This window comes from Amborella trichopoda, chromosome 11 (genome assembly GCF_054954075.1).
Source record: "Amborella trichopoda isolate Santa Cruz 75 chromosome 11, AtrichopodaSantaCruz75HAP2 v2.0, whole genome shotgun sequence".
Taxonomy (NCBI): Eukaryota; Viridiplantae; Streptophyta; class Magnoliopsida; order Amborellales; family Amborellaceae; genus Amborella; species Amborella trichopoda.
The window spans coordinates 36,885,392-36,908,410 of NC_142346.1; the positions used below are offsets into that span (position 1 = coordinate 36,885,392).

General features: G+C 37.8%; 1 protein-coding gene across 1 annotated transcript in view; it reads left to right on the forward strand.

Moving 5' to 3' along the window:
- Positions 1-23,019, forward strand: part of TPR8 (Tetratricopeptide repeat (TPR)-like superfamily protein) — a 54,882-nt gene that overhangs the window by 869 nt on the left and 30,994 nt on the right. The window lies entirely within an intron of this gene.

Below are 23,019 nucleotides of genomic sequence, written 5' to 3' on the forward strand. Positions count from 1 at the left end.
TGCTTTGGTTCCTTTGAAAAATTTAATCCAGTAGACCCAGTCCTTTGGATTATTATAATTAACAAACGTAATCCACATTGGACAAGTAATTTTTTTGTACATGCTCATATTGAACAATTTAAATAAGTAAATGCTATATTATCATTGAAGATTCAAATTTTAAGGAAAGAAATCTATGTTTGGATGGGTACTGATTCGATGCATACATCGCTTACCGAAAGCATAACTTTTCACCTGGATGTCTGTTCAAGGTGATCCAGATCTTATCTCTTTGAGAATGAGAACTACGACTCTCATCTTCATAGCTTTGTTCGTAATTTGGACAGTTGGGGCTCCAAATTGTCTTTGAAAGCCAGCTGGTTTTATTTTTCTTAAGTCTGTTATGTTTTTTTTTACTTTCGGTCCTAGAAAGTCTAAAACAGGGAAGATTAATTTTATAGAAGACTGTTGCTCCATAGATTGGTGAGTTTAAAGAGTCTTTAAAATTTTAGCAAGTTGTTCATTTACTGCAAGTTAAGTTAATTTCCTGATTTTGTTGAAGAGTTCAAATGCTCTTTCCATGTTTTGGGAGGGTTTTGTTTCTTAAAACTATAAAGGAACTAGTTACCTAATAATTTTGAATGAAACATGGAGAAGGAAGTCCAGGAAATAGAGATAGCTTCAGTCCCAAATTAAGTTCAATAAAGGGGGTTTATCCTTATGAATACACTTCTAGGTCTATGACCAATTCAAATTCAAATTGAGTAATAAAATTCGGGTTTTCAATTGTCGTAAGATGCCACATTTAGAGGAGAGATTCCTCTACTCTTTTTGTAGAGAGAGTGATTTTACAACTCTCACCCAAGATTGAGAGAGTCTCCCCCCTAAAGGTTAGATCATCATTCTTTTTTATGGTAAAGCGATTACCCAAAACCCTAGCTTGTGGATTGCAGGTTCTTCCCACATAAGTTACGGCCTCTTCTTTTCGTCATGGATTGCACTTCCCCATCCATATTCCTGAGCCCTCCAAACCTAATTTTTATTCTCGTTCCCTTCAAACCCAGCCGTCACCCTTTTGGTACCTGTAAATTCAGCAAGATTTACCTCCATTAAAATTTATAATTTTAACCCTTGAATGTTGTCCAAAACTTACTAAACCATTTCCCATACACTTAACTCATTCCCTACCCTTCTCAAGCTTTATATCATCCTCTCTTGTTTATGACACCTGTATCCAATCCTAAAACCTGAACTTATTCCCATCATAGTCAAACCTTATATCCAAAGGAAACCCAAACCTTTGTCTTTCTGTCCATGTAACCAAATTTGACTAACTCTAACCGTTCTTTCTGAGTCTTTCATCCGTGTTGGACTCATGTAGGAGTCTAGTCCCCTTGGTCCTGCACCAGAGTTGCCGAGTTGGTATCATAGCACATTTTTCTTTGGGAACTTGCTTTAGGTTTAGCCATGTCAACTCAAATGGACTATAGTTGTACTAATGTCATGTATCTCTCAAAAACACAAAGCAATGTGCTCTTGAGGCAGTTAATCAACAAGGTAAATCCCACCACTGTCTGATGTCGCCTTTCATTGTCCAAGCAAGGCTTTAATCTTGTGGATGTTAATGATGCATCCAAAGAAAAGGATAATCACCTAGAAGATGAAGGAATCATTGAGCCATGGTAGGTGAATTCCTTGTCGTCTCTTCAGAGCAATGGGCCCAAGCATTGGCGAAGTGCCAGCCTCTTTTAGACAAAGTCAAGTGTAGACTGAAATATGAAACCTCATCATTGATGGGCAAAGCGTCATCAAAATTGCCTCCTAAGAGCTGGTTAACAAGTTAGATTTGAAGATTCCCGCAACCAAATGAGGCTGCTTGGATGAATGACACCGCTAAAGTTGTTATCACCTGGTGTCTAGTGGCATTTTGGATGAATGTTTCATAGTTAGATCAGGTTTAGTGCAATGGTCCTCCCATGATCATCAAGCATATCATCCTGGGATAGCTGTGATTGTTTGATAATAACATCAAGTGTGATGGTGAGGGGAACACATACTCTTTTGAGGTCAAGAATAGCGGCATTATTCTAAAAAGTCTGAAAGAAACAATATATATCAACAAGACAAAGCCAGCCAAAGCTTTGACTCTCAGGCATTTCTTGAAAGAAAGTGAAGAGAATGCGGCAATTACAGTGCTTCTTACAGGAGATGTCAAGCCGAACCAGCAGCTGGCCTAACATGACTATTCCCCAGAGGTCTAGATTTCTTCGACTTTTCAGATTTCTTCCTGAAGAGCTCCTGAACAAGCTGCCATGCTTGAAAGAGCTACAATGTGTTCTTGACCTCATCCCAAGTGCTACTGTTTTGAGACTTTTTGCCTACTGCATGAGTCTCACTGAGCATGTAAAGTGTTTCCTTTAAGTTAAAGAGTTGCTTGAGGTTTTCTTCGTGAGATCATGAGCCATGCGTAGCACCTTTGCTCCTCACTCTTCTAAGAAAGATCGCTCGTGGCTTATGTGGATATAGACAGCATGGTTGGAAAATTCAAGTAAGTTTATTGTGTTTGTCATGTTTCCTCAATCAACATGCATGAATCCATTTCTTGAGGGATTCAAAAGAGTTAGTATACTCATCCAGTGATGTACCATCCAAACTTCTAGGAACATTGAAGAAAAGGATCGAAGAAGATAGCGGATATAAAGTGGGAATCATTTCACTTCACTTTAAAACCGATGACAGATTTCTATAACAAGGGGGAGAACAATGCAGCTGCTTCCCATAGTTCCCAAAACCAGGATTGTTCACCCACATGTTGGTTTAGGATGATCCAAAGCTTAGGGCGAATATCTTTTTGAGATTTGCAACCCTTATGTCGACAGGTTTTTTTAATTAAGATATTGTGGGCCTCAAAATGTGGTTGAAAGCTTGCTTGTAAAATAAGTGACAGATTTTATTTCTGTAATGTGTTAGGTTTCTTTCTTTCCATTATTAAGTCCTAGAAATACTGGTGTAGGGAATCCAGCAATCTTCTTGAAAGATCAATCTTCTAGAAGATTGTGGGTTCTAGAGATTAGAAAGTTAAGAGTCTTTAGAAATTTATCAAGTTGTTTCTTTCCTTATTTTATAAGTTAGTTTCCTGATTTGTGTTAGAGTCTACAAAGATAGTTTCCATGTCTAGTAAGAGTCTAGTTTCCTAAGTTATAAAGGAACAAGTTATCTAATTTTGAAAGAAACTAGATGATTAGGAAGTTTAGGGAAGTAGATATAGCTCGAGTGACAAGCTAAGTAAAATAAAGGGGGTTGTACCTTAATAAATGCTCACATAGGCCTCTGGCGAATTCAATTCAAGTTTTGAGTAATAAAATTTGAGTTTGTGTTGAGAGGCCATATTTAGAAAAGAGATTCCTCAACCTGTTTTGTTGAGAGAGTGATTCTCCAACTCTAGCCCATAATGGGGAGAATCTCCCCCTAATGGTTTGAGCCCCTTGTTGCTTTTGGTTGAGAGATTTAGAAGCCTAGCTTGTGGATTTGGACGTTCTCCCTGCATAAGCTCGGACCTATTCTTTTTCCTTCTTCAGGGCACTTTTCTATCCAAGATTCCCTCAACCAAATTTGTTGCTATATTCCTACACCATCAAGTCAATTGTTCTCAAGCCCTAATAACATAGCTCACCTTATTCCCAAGTGCATCACATCATCACCCATTGCCCACCAAATCTAATTTAGCTTATGATCTCATCTCCCTTGCTAGACCTGGAAAATTTCCAGCATGGTTCACCTCCATTAAAACATGTCGTTCATTATAAAAAATTCACCAAACCATTTCCCATATCCATACCTGCCTTGAGCTTCAAGTCATCTTCTCCTGTTTGTTAGAAGCCCTTATCCAATCCTAGAACCAGAACTTATTCTCATCATCGTCAAATCCTATACCAAATCAAACCAAAAACCTTTGTGTCCATAATTAACCCAAATTTCCCCGACCGTGCTGTCCATAATTAACTCAAAATTTGCTACCTGTCGAAGCCCTCTTCACGTGTTGCAATTGTGTGGGATCTGAACCCCCTTTGTCTTACATCATGCTTGAAGCAGCGTCCATGAGGCTATTTAAAGTGTGGGAAAATTTGAATTATGAATTTTTAATGTTTCAAATAATTGGAGACATCTTCTAGTTAAAGCAAGGTTTAAAAAATCGGATTGGTGACTCGAATCGGCCTCACCCATACTTGTTTCGGATCGAAGAATCAGCAGAATCGGCAATTTTTGTCTCAAAATATTTTAAAAAAATCACTATAAATATCTAAAAATAGTGTTCTTTTAGTTTCTAAACGTAATTAGGAGTGATGCATTATGTATTTTATTACTTTATAAAATTAGGTGAATACTGAGATGCTGTTTTCCTATCTGGATGTCTGTATAATTATTGATTATAATATAATATTATAATACTGCATTAAAATAATTTAAAAATATTAAAAATATTTCCATATTATAAGATTAAACATAATAATTTCACATATAAAGTGAAATTAGAATCACATCAAAGTATTAAATATTTATTAATTCGCTTTATTCACCGAAAATTATGACAAGCTAACTAACTATAATATTATATAATGAAATTGAAATTGTTGGTTTATATACTATAATTATTTTATTATACAAATAAGATCAAATCTAAAATGTCTTATTATATCATCTAATTTTTTAAAAAATCTTATTTACAACTATAAAAAATAATAATACATGACATAATTTATAGTGCAAATAAATTAATAAATAAAATACAAGATTTGGTTATCAATGTATAATTATTAATTATAATATTATTATAAATGTGATTAAAAAATTATTAGAAAATTCTTCCATAGCATATGATTAAAAGTAAAAATAAACCCCCAATAAAATTTAATGTTATGATATTAAAAAGTTCCAAAAACAAAAATCCAAAAAAATGTAAAATAAAGATATCACAATTAAAAAAATTAAAAAATGCCTATTGGCAACATGCACATTAGCTAAAAAAAAAAAGGTAATAAAACCTACCGAAAGAACCATTTTACTAATAAATAACAAGAACTTTTATATGGCAGTTTTTTAATTTGGCATGCTAATTATATCATTTAATTAAAAAATATGTTGATGAGACTCATTTAATATGACACGCTAATTTGGAAAGATGACACGCTAATTTGGAAAGATGACATGCTAGGATTTATAAATTAATTGACAATTAATTGACACGCTCATAAATATGACACACTACGGTTCATAAATTAAATGGCATGCTAAGGCTTCAATGTCACGTTAAGGTTTATCATATAACACTCATTTAGGATGCATGCTCATTTAAGACGCACGCTGAGGTTTATCATATGATGCTCATTTAGGATGAATGCTAATTTAATGCGGTTGACTGGCCTGCTCAAATAAGGGACAAGAAGTAGTCCCACATCAAAAATATTGGGAATGTTAAGCTAATATAAAATGAAGGTTACCAGATTAGTCAGCGTAAGATTAACGTGTGGAAGGGCCGGCATTGATGACCTCGCGTGAGATTAATGCGCCACACGGGTGATTAAAAAGCCTTTTTTAACAGGAGCCGGTGATGTGTCTGAATCATGACATCATAAATCCAAGTCATGACGTCATCAAGCTGGTTCCTTATAGCAAATTGTTTGGATCCCTTTTTATTAGCGGATCCGGAACAGTGTCACTAATACCGGATCCGGATCGGGTCGGCTATTTTTTAAACACTGAGTTAAAGGCTTGTAACATTTTGTTTGTTTTAATTTCGACTTGTGACTTTATGTTGATCACGAGTGTTGGAATTTCAACTGGCTAGGTGGTTTAATACTTCTTTCATGGCCTTATTCATATCTCATACTTTTACTTGGATGCTTGGTAATTGTTGGATTCCCACTGGATGGGACTTCCATGTTTCATGGCATGTGACCTACATGGCAATTAACAAGTTTGTTTGGCCAAATGGTCATCCCTTGCCACTCTTTCAACAATCAATTGTAGTTACATGTACCACAATTTGTGTTTTCTTTAGTTCAATAGTCACTGGTGACGAGGCTTCATTCTTCACATAGTTTCATCATTGATGTCTACCTACATTTAGGCTGATGCCATAAGGTAGTAGTTTTTGTTTTTATTTGGAAAATTATTAAAAATATCCCTTTTTTTCAATAATTCAAAAGATAGCCATATTTCTTCAATTTTACTTGCATACCCATTTATTAGTTATTTATTTATTTAACCAAAATAACCCTTCACGGACCTAATCCATCACTGACCTAATAATCGATGATGGTCCCAAGCACCCCAGTTTGCACCCAAGTGGGTGCTTGGGCCTTCATGGGCCAAATAGTCCATGTGATATTTCCAAGTCGCATACATTTTGTAATCATAGCTGAATGAAGATATGTAAAAACTCATCCTCATTCCTCTACTGCTCGTCTCTTGACATTGAAATGTCCTTTCCCTCTAGAATTTAAAAGCCAGATTCTTCTCTACAAGTGGCATTCGCTACTATTAAGTAAATCTTTTCAGTGACTCTCATGTAATTCCTAGGCAATCCTATTTAAAGTTGCTACTCCCACCCATTAGGTGCCTTCAATGCCAATCCTTGTAGGAAGCGGACTTCTAATATGCCACAAGCAATAGTGAATTGTTTATCTTGTCCCCAATGGGATCATGACCTATTAAGTTTAGGTCCGTAATGGTCTTGGGACCATCACAAACCTATTAGGCAGTGATGGGTCTTCACTGACCTAATAGGTCCATGAAGCCCCAAGCACCCACTTGTATGCTTACTCGCATGCTTGGGACCATAACGGGCCTATTAGGTCCATGATGATTTGGTAGGTCCATGATGGACCATCATGGGTCTAATAGGTTTGTGAACGGATATTTTGATTTAAAAAGAATTAAATGAGAAAAATGGGTATGCATGTAAAATTAAAGAAATATGGGTATTTTTTGAAATATTAAAAAGGGATATTTTAGATTAAATACACACACACACATACATCTCTATGCATTTTGTACATCCATTATAGATGCTTGGCTCCATGTTTCTATTTTTCTATAAAATTAGAAATATACTAGCCTTGCATGGAGGTGGCTACCAATGCAAATTCTGTGTGGTGATTAAGTACTCACTTTCTAATTTATGTTTGCTGAAACTAGTTTCTTATATTTAATAAATCTCTCCGCATTCTGATCATGCCTTTGCTGGTTTATTGTATTTGTTTTTCAGTTAGAGTTTTCATGTGAGTTGTACAATTAGTTTTTGTTCATTAGATGTTGATAGAGGCTGCTTGCTTCCAGGTCTCATTTTGATGCTTTCTAGTTTTACTGATGCATCCATTGGCTTGGCATGCTTGTAGAGATGTTTTTTATTGCTATCTAGGTGTTAATTGAGATTATATGCATCTCGTTCTTGCAAGGATGCCATGATTTCAACCTTTTAAGGGAGAAAATTAATTTATTCTCTATTAAAAGAAATGCTCGTTCACTTCTAAATGGATGTTTATGTGCATGGGAGGCATAAAAGCCCTTAATATATTAAATCATCTGTGATCGTCAACTAAATGATTGAATTCAGGGGCCTATTTGTAATCATCATTTATACACAATGCGCTTAAAATCATTGTACCAGTCTTAACCTTTGCCACACACCTTAGATGGCTTTGTTTTCTTACTTAATCATGATTCACCTTATTATATAGATCATTGTCAAACATTTATGGTTGCTGGACTTTGTTAATGATATGCTTATCTCTCTACCCTACATGTTACTTATCATTATGAACATTAGGATGTATTGGGTTTTGTGGCCTGTAAAGGCCTAGAGAGCTTGTAAAAATGATAACTTTATAGTGGAATATGCAGTTCAATGTGAGTGTGTGTATTTGATTGACTATGGTTTTACCGGTTTATGACCTTATTTTATGTCTAAAATCCTTACCCCTGAGCATGTGGCACTACCGAGGAGGTTTACAGTGGGTTATCCCTTGTTGAGGTTGGAGAGATACCTTGGGATGATGTTTGTAGGTCAAGAGAACTGTGCGGTCTCCTTTGAGAGCATGGGCTAAAGCCTTAACAAACTTCCGCCCAACATGTACACGTGACAATCGTAGTACTGGGAAGCAGCCCTGTAGAGGGACTTGTGTACATATGCATAGAGGGAGCCTTTTTTGCATTATAGTGACAAGTGCTGAACTTGCTCTTAAAGGGGGCGGGGGAACTGAAATCTACATTCTAGGATTATGGTTCCATTGTTTATTGACCAACTTTGATAAGTCAATCATGAGCCCCTGCATTGGGACTATGGGTCATGGGTCTTTGTTGGGTTGGATGAGAAAACAATAGTAGATCATGGTTTTTGGTATTAGAAATGTTTTTGTGTTTTTTATAATTTTTTTTAGAATTTAAAAAATTTATTTCTACTGTAAATTCATTAAAAATGGTACTTCCAAAATTTTTAGAACTAGGAAGGGCACATGTGGGGACCAAGGATCCTGCCGCCACATGTGTGTCCACGCATGAGTGAGAGGTGTGGCCTTGTGGGGCCCACATAATGCTCATAGAGAAGGGTTTTCTCTAGCTAATGAGAAATGGTTTTCAATTTGGGGCCCACCCAAATTCATGATGGCTGATTTGTGGGATGGATGGCGTAAAAATACCCTGGCAAAGCATGTTCTAGTTATGGCCATGGATGACACTCATGCTCTTGAGTATCTTGAAGACTTCAAAGGAGATTTATGAACAACTTGAGGATGATTATGCCACTCCTCTTATTAGAGAAACAATGGCAATGAAACAATATTCAGATTTGAGGATGATGGAAGGAGGCAGATTAACTGAACATTTATAACAATTTAGAGCTTTAGTTTGTGAACTCGAGTCTGCACAAGTTAAGTCGAATGAAAACATACAAATGTGCCAGTTGTTGAATTCAATGCCGAGTTCAGGGGAAAGCTTCATTTCAGCCCTCAACGGAGAGCATGCCGATGTGGGAGAGATCACCACCAAGCTTAAAGCCGAAGAAGAAAGGAGATTGACTCGCGATACTTCAGTCTTGAATGACTTCGTAAATTTGGAAACCTTAAATCCAACTCCGGTTTATTTAAGAAGAAGGGCAAGGGAAATAATAAAAACAAAACCAATGAGAATCAAAAAGGGGATAATGGTCCTAAGGAAAGGAAGGATTTAAAGAATACCTTGTACTATAACTGCAACAAATTCAGGCACATTGGGAAGTATTGTAAAGAATAAGAATCCCAAGGGTGATAAGGAGCATGATTGTGTGGTCGTTGAGACCATGCTAGCTGATCCTAAGGATGGGTCATGGTGTTTTGACTCAGGATCCTGCCCATGTGTCAAACACTAAGGATGGGTGTAAAATTTTTAAACCTGTTGCCCTTAGGGATCAATATATCTATATGGGTGGGAATTAAAAGACTGGAATTTTGGGTATTGGAGATTTCATCCTTTAACTTGAGAAGGGCAAAAGCTTGGTCCTAAAACAAATTCTTTATGCGCTTAAGATGAAGAGTTTGATTTCGGTCACTAGATTAGCTAAGGCAGGCTATTCCACCATTTTTACTGGTAATAAGGAGGTGAAATATTGAAATGAATTGGTCATGAATGGTCATCTTTTAGATGGTTTATTTTCAGTTGCAATAAAGAATTCCATTTCTTATGTCTCATTTTATAATGATAACAATAATGATACGTATATATGGCACATGAGACTAGGGCACATAAACCCCGAAAGGATGGAGAGATTAAAGAGAGAAGGCTTATTAAAAAACCTAAATGGGGACTTAACCATAATCTGTGAATCATGTGTTCAAAGAAAGCTGGTTAAGAAATCCTTTACGAAAGTTCAGAGAGCTATTGGCATATTAGAAGTCTGTTGTGATATTTGTGGACCTATGAATTTGGCCGCTAAGGGCTGCAAGAGGTACTTTATCACTGTTATTGATGATCACTTCCGTTTTGGCCATGTCTATATATTAAGTGAAAAAATCTGAAGCCCTAGACCGTTTCAAAGAGTATAAAGCCAAGGTAGAAACGCAAACGACCAGAAAATTAAAGTCCTTAGATTTGACAGGGGTGGTGAATATTCATCACGACTATTTTATAAAATTATGTACTGTACCATCAATATACTATGCTGTACACTCAGTAAAATGGAGTAGCTGAGAGACGAAATAGGACCTTAATGGAAATGGTGAGGAGCATGACGGGACATGCTAAACTCTCTCTAGATTTTTGGGGAGAAGCTGTTTTGACAGCTAACCATATCCTTAATCGGACTCCACAAAAGTTGTCCCACAAACTCCTCATGAGACTTTCACTAGTCGTGCTCCGTCCCTTGATCACTTCAAAGTGTGGGGATGCTCTGCCCATGTCCAAAGCCCTCATCAAAATAGGACAAAATTAGATCCTAAAATTGTTTAAGTCCATCTTCATAGGATACCCATCATATGGTTAGGGATACCGTTTTTATAATCTTGACGTTAGGCTGTCCTTGAGAGTAGGAATGCCTATTTCCTTGAGGAATAGTTCCTCGAGGGTCGTGCCTCTCAGAAACAGGCTGAGTTTTATGAGATAGAGAGTGACATGAGTCAGGCCCCAACATCTCGCACCACCTTGTCCTAGGAGAAATGGCCGAATTTGAAGAAAACTTGAGTTCTTCACCTACCTAGGAGAATATTATCAGAGAAATAACTCAAAGAAAACCCATAGGTTTCAAGTGGTTTTATAAAAATAAAATGAACTCGAAGGTAAGTTGGAGAAATACAAAGCTAGATTAGTTGCTAAAGGGTTTACTACAAAAAATGGACTAGATTATGATGAGACCTTCTCCCCTATAGCAAAATTCCATGCCATTAGAATCCTAATAGCTATAGCAACCCGTTTCGACTTCGAACTCACCAGATGGATGTTAAGACTACATTGCTCAATGGGCAACTAGAAGAAGAAATTTATGTGAAAGATTGGTTAATGTTTCAGGAATGTATTTTGAATACAAATCTATAGTGGAAGATTGGTTAATGCTCCTGGATGGTTTTTATTTGCTTTGGCAGTAAAAGTAAATATCCTAGCGTATAGCGGCCCATGTAGGTGGAATTCAGGTATATTGAATAAAAGAAAAAAAGAAAAAAAAGAAAAAAAGAAAAAATTTGGGGTTTTAATTTTGATTTACAGCCAGTGTATAGCAGCCCATGTAAGTAGAATTCAGGTATATTGAATAAAAGAAAAAAGAATTTAATACCTTAGCTTCCACGTAGCCACTCTTTTCAGGATGTTTAACTTCAAGCACATGTTGTTTATGCTGACATATCTAGTGTTGGTATGTAAGTTAAACATTTGATTGAGCTGTCTCGATGTTCTTTTTCGCTATGTATTTTTTTTACTCAATGCGGAGGCATGCATGTGCATACACCATCTCAGGGGCAATTGAATAGAGTCATTATTGATTCGACCTGTAGGCACTGCTATATTTCAGCTAGTCACATGATAAAAATTATCTTTTTGTTGCATTTAGTTTCAGCTGATCACATATTGTTTCTTATCATCGGTTTATATTAACAATTATTGGGCTACTTATCATTTCCTAGTTTTTGAAAATCCATATTTTGTGAGTTTCTAAATCAATTTTGTTGACTTTGTTTGCTGGTTTCTTTGTAGGAATTATCTATTGCCTAAATCTACTTTGTTACAAGTGATCAAAATAATTTTGTCATCTTTGAACCAGATCTGATGACCACCTTCAATGAGTTCTTCCACAGAGGAAGTATCCACCGGGCAATGAATTCCACATTCCTGACCTTGGTAACATTGGTAGAAGGTGCTAGAGACTTCCTACCTACTAGTCTGCTTAATAGTTCGTACAAGATCATGTATAAGGTCCTTGCCTTTCATCTCAAAGTCATTCTATGTTGATTGGTATCCCGATACCAATCAGCCTTATTTCCAGTAGGCAAATTTTGCACGGAGCTCTAGTTGCCCATGGAGCTAGTCACTCTTGTTACCTCTCGGGCAACCAATGTTTGATCATAAAACTAGATAGGGAAAAGGTTTATGATCATGTCGATTACTCCCACCTAGATGAAGTTCTAGACAAAATGTCCCTTGGAAGAAGTGGTGCTTCTGGATCCAAGGAGAATTGCTTGCCCTTTCTTCTCCATCCTTATCAATTGAACCCTGAAAGCTTCTTTGGAGCTTTTAAAGGGTTGTACCAAGTGGGTCCCCTTCCCCCCTTCCCCATTGCCATCATAGTGGAAGTGTTCTTCTATTCCCTATGGTGTTTGTTTGATATGCAATGCTCTCAGGATTTTGAGCTTTTAGGAGTTTCCTTGAGGTCTCTCTTATCCTCTATGTAGACGACAATATAAATTTGTGTGATGCTTTGAGATCTCCACAGGCATGAATGTCAACATGGAAAAAACTAACTCATGGAGCTTCGCCTAGAGGCCTCACGAGTGAATCTTGTACTGCTAGATTGGGGTGTGGCATAGAGGGCCTCCGGTCAAAAAACCAGGACTTCCCCCATGCACAGGCAAACCCAGAAGGCTCTTTGGGACCACATTGTGGAATTATTTCACCGGAGGCTGGCCTCTTGGAAATGCCACTTCTTTCTCCAAGGGGGGTGTATTACACTCATCAAAGCTACAATGGCCAATATTCCTATTTTCTAGGCATCCTTTTTCCATGTGCTAGCATCAGTCTCAGCTAGATTATAAAAACTGATGCACAACTTCATGCGGTGAGGAGTAATAGAGAGACATAAGTCCCATTTGGTAGCATGGGATGAGGTTTGCAAACCAAAATCTGAAAGGTGGACTATGTAACCGGGCAAGTCAATATTGATTAAAAATTTTCTATCTTTTTTTTATGTATTACCACACGAATCACTCACAAGTGTTCAAATAGAATATATAAACCAAATAAAAAAACACAAGAATGCCAAGGACTCTCACTTGCTTGCCATAAAAACAAAATTCCAACATGAATGTAGAAGTTACATAAAGATGCTATTTAATCAAGAAAGCATGAAACAAGAAAATACCGCATACCTAACCTCAGGTTACCCTCAAAGATTTCGTACACCCCACACCGAGTCTCCTCTACCAATAGTGCACAGGATATAGGTGCAATAACTTGTCTCACAACTTGAGAAGCCTAGGCAAAACCAGCAGAGAGCATGACATGGGATTAACTAGATAAAGGCTCATCATAGTTAGTACGTCGCCGATTTAAACGCGATTTTTTGAAAAAAGCGCCAGTTTTTTGAAAAACGTTTTAATCGGCGTATTTTTCAATACATCGGCAAAAAAACGCGTTTTTTTCATGGAGACGTTTAAAACGCATTTTTTTCAGCTTTCTAAAAAAAGGGTTCAAAAAAATGTTGCTATAAATAATCTGTAGTTTATTTTGGAAAGTTAAATAACATATTTTTCTTTTATGAAATTTCTATTTTGTATCTTCTGACAAACAGTTTATTTTTTTGGGAAGAGAATCACAGTGTAGCAAAAATGAAAAAAAAAAAAAGAAAAAAAAGAAAAAAAAGAAAAAAAAGAAAAAAAAGAAAAAAGAAAAATACAAAATTTAACATTAGAGAGAAACTACATGCATTAGATCCTTAAATTTAACCTTACAGAGAGAAATTAACTGCATTAGATTGGGAGAAAAAAAACGGGATTGTCCAGAAAAAAAGAAAACCCCAAATTTAACATTACAGAGACAAACTACAGATTAGGATCTTATAGAGAAAAAGAAAACCCCATTAGAGTGGGGAAAAATAGATTAGGATCTTACAGAGAAACTAGCTGCATATAAACTCCCAAAATTTAACAAACATTAGATTGGGAAAAAATAGATTACAAAAAAGCATCTGATAGAGAGAGAATCCATCACTCTTTGAAATAAGAGATTTAACTCTAACTTCAATAAAAAATCCCCAAATTTAACTTATAATAGACATGCATAAAATTGTTGGAAGCTAAACTTCAATCAAAATCCCAAAATTTAACAAGACCTCAAAATCCCCAAATTAGAGAGAGAAAGAGAGAGAACCATGGTCACCCATTCATAGCCATGGCTGACTTCTTAGAAAGCTCCTCACCGTAATGAATTGCTTTCACAAACCTTGCATAGCTTGGATTCAGCTCCTCACCATTTTTTAATATAGATTTGTAATCTGTGTCTTTAGGGTTTTCTTCTCATAAACTCACATTCACCCATGTGATAGAGATAGAAAGAGAGAGAGAGTCATGGTCACCCATCAGAGCCATGGTTTCCTTCTCTATGCTCTACCGTTTTATAGAGATTTCCCAGTTTAGAGAGAGAGAACCTCCACGGGTTTTGTTTTGACCTCTGAGATATAGAGATAATGTTGTTTTTAATATTTTGAGAGAGAAAATCGAGTCGTTAAATGAGAGAGAGATCCGTGTCATTAATAATTTAGAGTGAGAGAGTATTATCGTTATTAATTGAGAGAGAAAGAGGTTATTATATGAGGAAAATAGTTTATTTTAAGGTTGCAACCTTATAACGTTGAAGTGAGGTGCACCTCAAAAATCCTAGGGGGGAGAGTTCTCCGGTGTAGGACAAAAAGAAAAATACGAATTCCAAGATTAGTTATGAGACATCTAAATTAATTGACTTAATTATAATAGTCTAATAAAGTTTTTTTGGATGGATTAATTATCGATGGTGTTGGCATAATTTTTATTTTTTAGAATTTCAATTTTTTTAATATTTTAAACTTATCCGATTTTTTGACTTTGATTTTTTGAGCCTAGTCCGATATATCGGCAATATATTTACATGAAGTATTTTTGCCGATCCGTATTTTTACTCGATTTTTTCATCCCACCTTTTAAAATAAAAACGATTTATTATAGTGAGCCGATTTATTGATAGTCCTCGACTTGCTCATGGGCGTAAGGCTAATACCTATGGGCTAGGCTTTGTGGCTTGGGTGTGCCACCCCTTAGGGTTTCTTTTTTTTTTTTCTAAAACCCTAATCTTACAGAGCCAAAATGGAGAGAGATCAGAGAGGGGCATGCCACCCCTTAGGCTCAGAGAGAGAGAGAGAGAGAGATTAAGATATGAGGTGTAGAGAATGAGTCCCCTTTTTGCTCAACTAGTTTATATAGAATAAAGGCTAGGGTTTTACCATCATTATGAGTCTTAATCTTGACATTTGATCGTAGAGACTTGTGGGATGAAGAGATCTGATCTATTTATTCCTTAGATCAACCATCATGAATTAAAGAATGATATGGAACCATTATCCGTCAACCATAACTATATTCTCATCAAATATTATGTAGAAAAATATTAAATCAATTTCAATTAATTCTTACACTTTCCCTTTTTGAAATCAATTAGAATCTCCATACCGCAGTTTCCGAAAATCCTCAAGTCAATTGCATGCCTTATGACAAGGCACAAAATAGAAAAGATAAGAGATAAGGAGGTGGGGCGGACCACCCTAAGGGTGGCCATGTGGGCCCTGCGCCCCACTAATTAATGGTCCCAATAAATTCAAATGGGCCCCCAATATATTAATTTTTTTTCAGATAATAAAATAAATTTTATGATGTCCTCAACTATTTTATTTTTCGCTTTGATTAAAATAGATTCAGAAAATTAAATTTTCTTATATAAAAAATATTTTTTAATAAAATGAAATACTCATAGAGGTGTAAAAATTCATTTTAGTCAACCAATAAATGATGGAGACACGATCGAAGTCCTTAGGTTACAGGTCCCTCTTTGAGGACAAGTCCGGGCCCCATTCCAACACTATGCTTTATGGTTCTTCCGATACAGTCCAGTGCTTCAAGGAGTTATCTCTTCCGCACATGAACACCTCATACACCCTTATCCAAAGGGCCGTTTCCCGGATGGCTATCTTGTGTAATAGTAATGATAAGGATTTAGGCCTTTGTGCTCTCAAACCAACTATCACACACAAGGTTCACATCTAGTCCTTTGGCATAACTGTCTTGAGCACAACTCCAACCTCATCAAGTGATAACCCCACATTGAAACCTTTATTGGTTGTGTTCATACAGTGCTCAATACTATAGGTTTTAGACATCACCTTGAGACATAGCCTGTCAAAACTCGAGTCTCAGCATTAGCAACACCTCATAGTCCAAAGTGGACTACACTCCCATTTAAGACAACATTTCACTATATAATTTCAGTACATGCTCTCCTAAGGCCTTTAAATGGTAACATAACCCCAACAAAATCAATATTGGTTTAGAGATTAGGTGTCTAAAACAAGCAGACTTGTCCCTCTCAAGGAAATAGTTGTGGAGGTTCCCTACTGGGGATAATCTCACCTGGAAGGAGGTCATCAAATGGAAATACTGCCTAGAGAACTCATGTTGGTTACCACATTGTCCTTTGCAAGCCTCGGGAGCTTGGAAGGGTATGTCTTACTGTTGGGATAGGTTTAAGCACCATGTTAAGCTTAGTCCTTGAAGGGGTAATAGGATTTGCTTTTGGTTAGACCCTTGATAATAGGATTTGCTTTTGGTAATAGGATTTGCTTTAGGTAACCGAACTCTGATAACTTGGTGGCCCTCTCTACTCAACATCCCCAAGACGATGCAATCTTAATTGTAGTGTGGTTGATTGAAATGTGGTTTCATAGACCGGGGCTGCGACCTTTAGGAGGAACCTTAAGGATGAAGAGACATGGGATCTAGTTAGCTTGCTTCGAGAACGTCAAAATGTTTACGTCCCTAGGATTGGGTACGACAAGATCATTTGGGCCCCTTCAACATCAGGATACTTTACAGTCTCATCCTTCTTTCATACCCCTTACTGATGTGGATTCCATATACACCATTAGTTCTAAAGTGTGGGTCACGTAGATCCCTCACATGGTGCAGGCCTTTCTTTAGATTGCTCTCTCTTGGAAGGTAGAGGTCTATAGTTAGCAAATAGGTGTGTCATATGCTCCTTGGAGGAAGAAAGCTTGGACCATCTCTTTATTCACCGTAAGGTTGCCTTGTCATGCTGGTCGAACCTCCTTAAGGACTTTGGATGGCAATTGATAGCTCTTCGGTTGTCATCCAACTTTTTCAGGCTTTCTTATCCCCTCCTTACATGAAAAAAAGCCTTTCCTTTGGAGGGCCACAGTGATGGTCACCCTCTTGTGTCTATTTGGAAGGGACATACTTCCAGGGCTCTAGCTACACCCATCGAGGCCTTTGGGACCACATAACGGCCCACGTAATCTTTTGGGCCAAAGCTAATAGGATTTTTGAAGACCTTCCCTTAGCTCCTTAATCAGCAGCTGGCAGGATCTGTTAAGTATTAATCCCTGCCAGCTCGTGATTGCTGCATGCTGGGCTTCCCCTACAACAGAGTTCCCAAGGCTAAACATAGACGGCTGCTCCCTGGATAACCCAGGTCCTGCGAGCATTGGTGGCCTCCTTAGAGATCACTAGGTATTGTAATTTTCTTGGTATGTTAGAGTCGAGCTATTGTGGAAGGGCTGTGTTTAGTATACACCTAGACCTAGGTATATTGCTGTGGAGGGAGACAATAGGAATATTATTGAGTGGGCATGCCACAATGTAGGTTTGCCCTTGGCGTCTACCCCGGCTTTTTGATCACACTCATTTCTTGTGTAGGGAGATCAAGGTGGTCTTCCGCCATGTTCGTAAAAATGTCAATTGGGTTGCGGACATTTGGCGAAGCAAGGTGCGTCGAGGACAGCCAAGATAGTCATCCACTCCGTATGGAATCTATATCTTTTTTTGAGAAAAGTTAACATCGTATGGATTCTATATCATCCTCCTCAATCTTCACATTCCAATCTCTCTTTTTACTCTTCCCTTTTGTTGTGTCCTTCTCTTTTCAATTCACTTTCCCCACCTTTATCCTTCACTGCAGTCTCTCTTGTCCTTGCTCTCAAACATCTCATGATTTATAACTCTACTCTCTCTCAAACACCTTATCCTATCGTACTGCCCTGTACTGGAAATGAGATTGCCCTAGTCGCATTCCTGGTCTCCCTTTCTAAAGATGCTATGTCCTATAGCCCTTTTCTGCTAATACATTTTACCCTCGTATGAGTCCTCAAAGCTCTGTGCTCTTGATTTGGAAAGCCACTACTCCAAGATTCATACTCTCTCACTCTCTGTAAACCATACTCCCTCCTCACCTTGTATTCCGTAGGCAATGTTCAAAAAAAGAAAAAGAGGCAAGCATCTAGGTCGCCAAGGATCTTAACCACCTAACTGGCTGGGCAGCCGCCTAGTTGGGTGCTGAAATATGCCTTGCGTTTTTTGTTGGGGGTGGGGGTGTGTTTTAGCATCCATATGAATATAGGAAAATGTTGAGATTAGCCCACTAGCTCATATGAGCCCAACGTCCTAAATTGGCCGATCTGATGGTCACAACTTCATTTCGTATTTGAATTTTTTTTTTTTTTTCCTACAAATCCTAATACCTTGAAATTTAGGAGTGTATTCTTAAAAAATATGAGAATCTAATAAAAATATCAAAAAATAATTTTCAAGAAATAAATGGACCAAATACCTTTGACATGTTTTGGGGGTATTTTGGTCAATTTAGTTTTTTGAATTATTTTTTAAATATTTTTATTAGGTACGCCTTGATGAGAAGAATGGATGCCTTTGTAAAAAAAAAATTTAAAAATTAAATATGGAATGAGGTCGTGACCGTCTGATTGGCCCAAATTCAATTTGGACCGTTGGGCTCATATGTTCATATGAGCTAGCGGGCTAATCTCAACATTTTCCAAATATATATATATATATATATATATATATATCTATGGGAGTCACTGCTGTACGGCCATACACAAATGCCCCAGATTGAATCTAGGCCATTCGGTGGCCGATCTGACGCTTACGGATATCCGATAGTGCTTGAATTTTAAGTTTTTTCTATAAATCCAAATCACTTGAAATTTTAGGCGTGTGTTCTTCTCATCAAGGCGTCCTAATTAAACTATAAAAAAAATAATTCGCGAAATTGTTTTGACCAAAATACCCCCCGAAACATTTCGAGGGTATTTTGATCAATTTATTTCATGTAAATTGTTTTTTTTTTGATATTTTTCATAGATTCGCCTATTTTTGAAGAACATGCACCTAAAATTTCAAGTGATTTGAATTTGTAGAAAAAAATTAAAATTCAAACACTATCGGACATCCGTGATCGTTGGATCGGCCCAAATTCAATCTGGGTCGTGGGCGTTTACTGCAGCAGTGCACACCTGGGCGCACAAGATCTTTTCCCATATATATATATATATATATATATATATATATATATATATAGATACTCAAGTTTTAGTGCGTATGGGCTAGCACCTATTATGGTGCGGGCTCTGAGATCTATACTGTCAATGCGTATGGATGGTTCAGATGGCACCCCAAATTCCAAGATGGGTAGCTGGGAAACCGGAAGCATCTGTTGCTCTATAGTTACCTTTGTTGAAGAACCATTCTAGAGAGAGAGGACACAATAGCTGCCCAAAAAACAAAAACCATGGTGGGTGGTGCACGAGGGTGAGAGAAGGGTGCAGAGAGAAAAAATACCATAATGGGGTGTAGTCTAGAGAGATAAAGGTATTTCAGAGTGCGAAAGGAAGAAATGCAACTCTCTTTTAACAACCTCTCTCTTATATTCAAATTGTGTTTAACTTCTCTTTATAAATGCCAATAAGATATTTCGGAGCTAGAGCGTTTAGCATGTATATATATATATATATATATATATATATATATATATATATTTCTAATTCCCCTTTATTTTTCTTCTTTGATGGCCTTACTCCCTACCCTGATTGGTGATGGACCATAGAAAAAGAGTTTAATCTTCTCAAAAATCGAGAAACCATTGATAGCAAAAATAGTTTTAAACATCCTAGTCTCATACCAAGATGTCTAATTTCAAATAGCCAAACTTTTCCATTAAAGATTTCTCAAGTAATAACAATACCCAGAGTGAAAAAAGTTCTAAACCTCCTGAGATAAGAAAAGAAAAACTAATTAACATGAGAAATTTTCATATTAGAGATGGAATTGCCTCATGAAAATGATAGTGATGAAGATTAAAAAATATAGGTCTAATGATGGCATCAATGATTTCGGCTTCTCTCTTGAGGAGGGTAGCAATAGCTTCCTTTTTTTTACTTCCTTGAATGTTTGCTGCATCTTAGCTCTTAAGACCAACAACCAGAGGTTTCCACAGTTCCTTAAAGTTGGCCGCCATGTTCACGGTCTTTATAGAGCAATTAGAGTAGGCTAACTCTATCATCGTGGCAAAAGCAGCAGCAACTAAGCAAGCTATTACGATGGAGTTCAAGGTAGGGTATGTTCCCCTTATGACATCATTCACAAGAGAGCTCCAAGGGTTGAAGCAATCATGCACCACTAGTAGCCTATGTTAATGGGTTTTCTTTAGAAGAAGGGGGGGGGGGGGGGGGGGGGGGAAGGGAGGGATGCAAATGGTTTTTCTTAGGGTTTTACAACTATGGTGGAAATCTTAAATTTATAGGCCTGTTGAGTCTCCAATAGGCCACTTCGATGGTGGGAGAGGAAGAAACATAGGGTAGCAGTAATGACAGAGAAGCTGTGGCTCCTCTACCTCTACTTCTGTTTGGTTTTTAGACAAAATAGGAAAATAGGAGGACTTGCCATCTGCCGTGCGAGTTTAAGGGTTGTCTACAAGCATCTTGGGAAGAGATGCGTGTTAATGGTAGCCATGGGAGAGTTGCAGGGGAAGAGGATTTGGGGCTTGAGAGAGAGAGAGAGAGAGAGAGAGAGAGAGAGAGAGAGAGAGAGAGAGAGAGAGAGAGAGAGAGGAGGTAGAAAAGTAAAGTCGTTTCGTATTTTTAGGATATGGGATAGGTGAGAGGGGAAAGGAGACGGCTGGTTACCAGTTCCCCTCCCATGATATTCAATACCCTTTGCTCCTCGGATTATATGGATGGCCCAGGCTTTTTAGCCTGCACCATAACAGGTGTGGGCACGGAGTAGAGCCTTTTCCCAACTTTTTAGGGTCGGTTACACGAATCTTGGTCCGCTACTCTGCTCAAACAATGACTATACTCTCAGTGAGGCCATAAGTCCCCACATCTTTTCTTACTACATCCAACCATGTCCTTTTGGGTCTATCCTTTGACCTTTTATAGTCTTCCACTTGAACTAACTTGCACTTCCTAATAGGTGATGTATTGAGTCTGCGCTACATATGCCCAGCCCACCTGAGTTTACTTTCTCTTATCTTGTCGCTTGTTGGAGCCATACCTAAGTTCTCCCGAATATACTCATTGCGAATTCTACCCTTCTTGTCATGCCACTCATCATTTAACATCCTCATCTTAACTACACTCATCTTATGGGAATGTTTCTTGACCCCCCAACATTCCGCCCCATAAAGTAAAGCTGGTCTCACAGATGTTCTATAAAACTTTCCCTTCAGCTTCATTGATATGCGTCAATTACATAAAACTCCGGTGCACATCTCTACTTCACCCACCCAACTCTAATTCTATGTGCGACATCTTCCTCAATCTCTCCATTTTTTTGGATTATCGACCTAAGATATTGAAAGTGCTAGTGTATATGAGAGCGAGGAGGACTTTTTTCTTTGTCTTCTTTTTATAAGTAGAGTGAGACAAAATATGAACTTGAGAGAGAGAGAGAGAGAGAGAGAGAGAGAGAGAGAGAGGCCTCACATTGAACACTTGGTCATCTTTTCTTTTGTCTTCTTCTTATATGTAGAACGAGAGCATATGGGTCCATGTGTGTGTTCATCTATATGTGTGCGTGTGTGAGAAAGAGGCCTCGCATTGAACAAGTAGAAGGCATCTTTTTTTTTTCCTCTTCTTCTTATACTAGAGAGAGCACATCAGCCTGTGAGCGAGAGAAAAGGGCTTTGAGTCCTTAGCCATTCGTATAGACCTTAACTATTTTTTTTAAGGAGGCTTACACTACTTTTTGTTTTTTTTGAGAGAGAGGGGGGGGGGTGGCACTAGGTGCATATGGGTTTGGGGGGACTAGATTGCCCCCTTTAAAACCCTTTTCTCCCCTTCTCAAGAGGGTGGGGGGGAGGGGAGTACTTTTTTGCTCTTGGTCGATCTGCCCTCGACCAAGTTGTACTAAGATGCAGTGTAGGCGCCCGCCTTGTGGTGACTACCTAGGCAGCCAAGGGGGTCCCTGGCTGCCTTGGCGGGCGCTGATGAGCAAGCATGCCAAGGATGCTTACCTAGGGCATGCCTAAGTGTTTTGATAGCCTGGCGGCCGCTGCTTAGGCGACTAGGTGGCCAACTTTTTGATCAATGTCCACAAACTCCCTCCTTGATCCTTCCTCTTTTTTAGAGTTGATTCCCCTCCTTGAGAACCTTCTCTCGACTCTCTCTACTTATATGGTTCTATTCCTATCCCCATGATTGTAGCCAGGAGCTTGTAGGCTGGGGTGCCCTTGACCCCTATGGACCTATATCACCTTATATTGGTGTTGCATGGACATCGACATGGGTCTAGGTGTCCAATATATGCAGGTATCTAGTACGTGGGCAAAATATCCCAGTATGTGTAGTGTGTCTCGTACGATTCTTAATTATAAATTATTTTTTTATAGTACTTTGTATTTAATTTTGAAATTTTAGACATAAGTATTGTGTGGCATAGGTGTTAGAACTGCCACGCGCAAAGAGTCTAGAGGTCGTGGGTTCAAATCTTAAAGTTCTAATGAATGTGCTGTTTGGATGTTTCTTATTTGTTTTATGAAATGTATACTATATCATGGTCATACATAAAATTAGTCATTTGTTTAACATGTTAACATGATTTTCCATGCGCAATGTGGTAGGATGGCTTATTGAACATTCCTTTTCGATATCTCCTATTTTGGACATAGAAAAATGTTTGGTCATAAATCTTGTATTCAAACCCCAATGACGCAAACAATGGTTCTCCCCTTAAGTTTTATAATAATATAATTAAA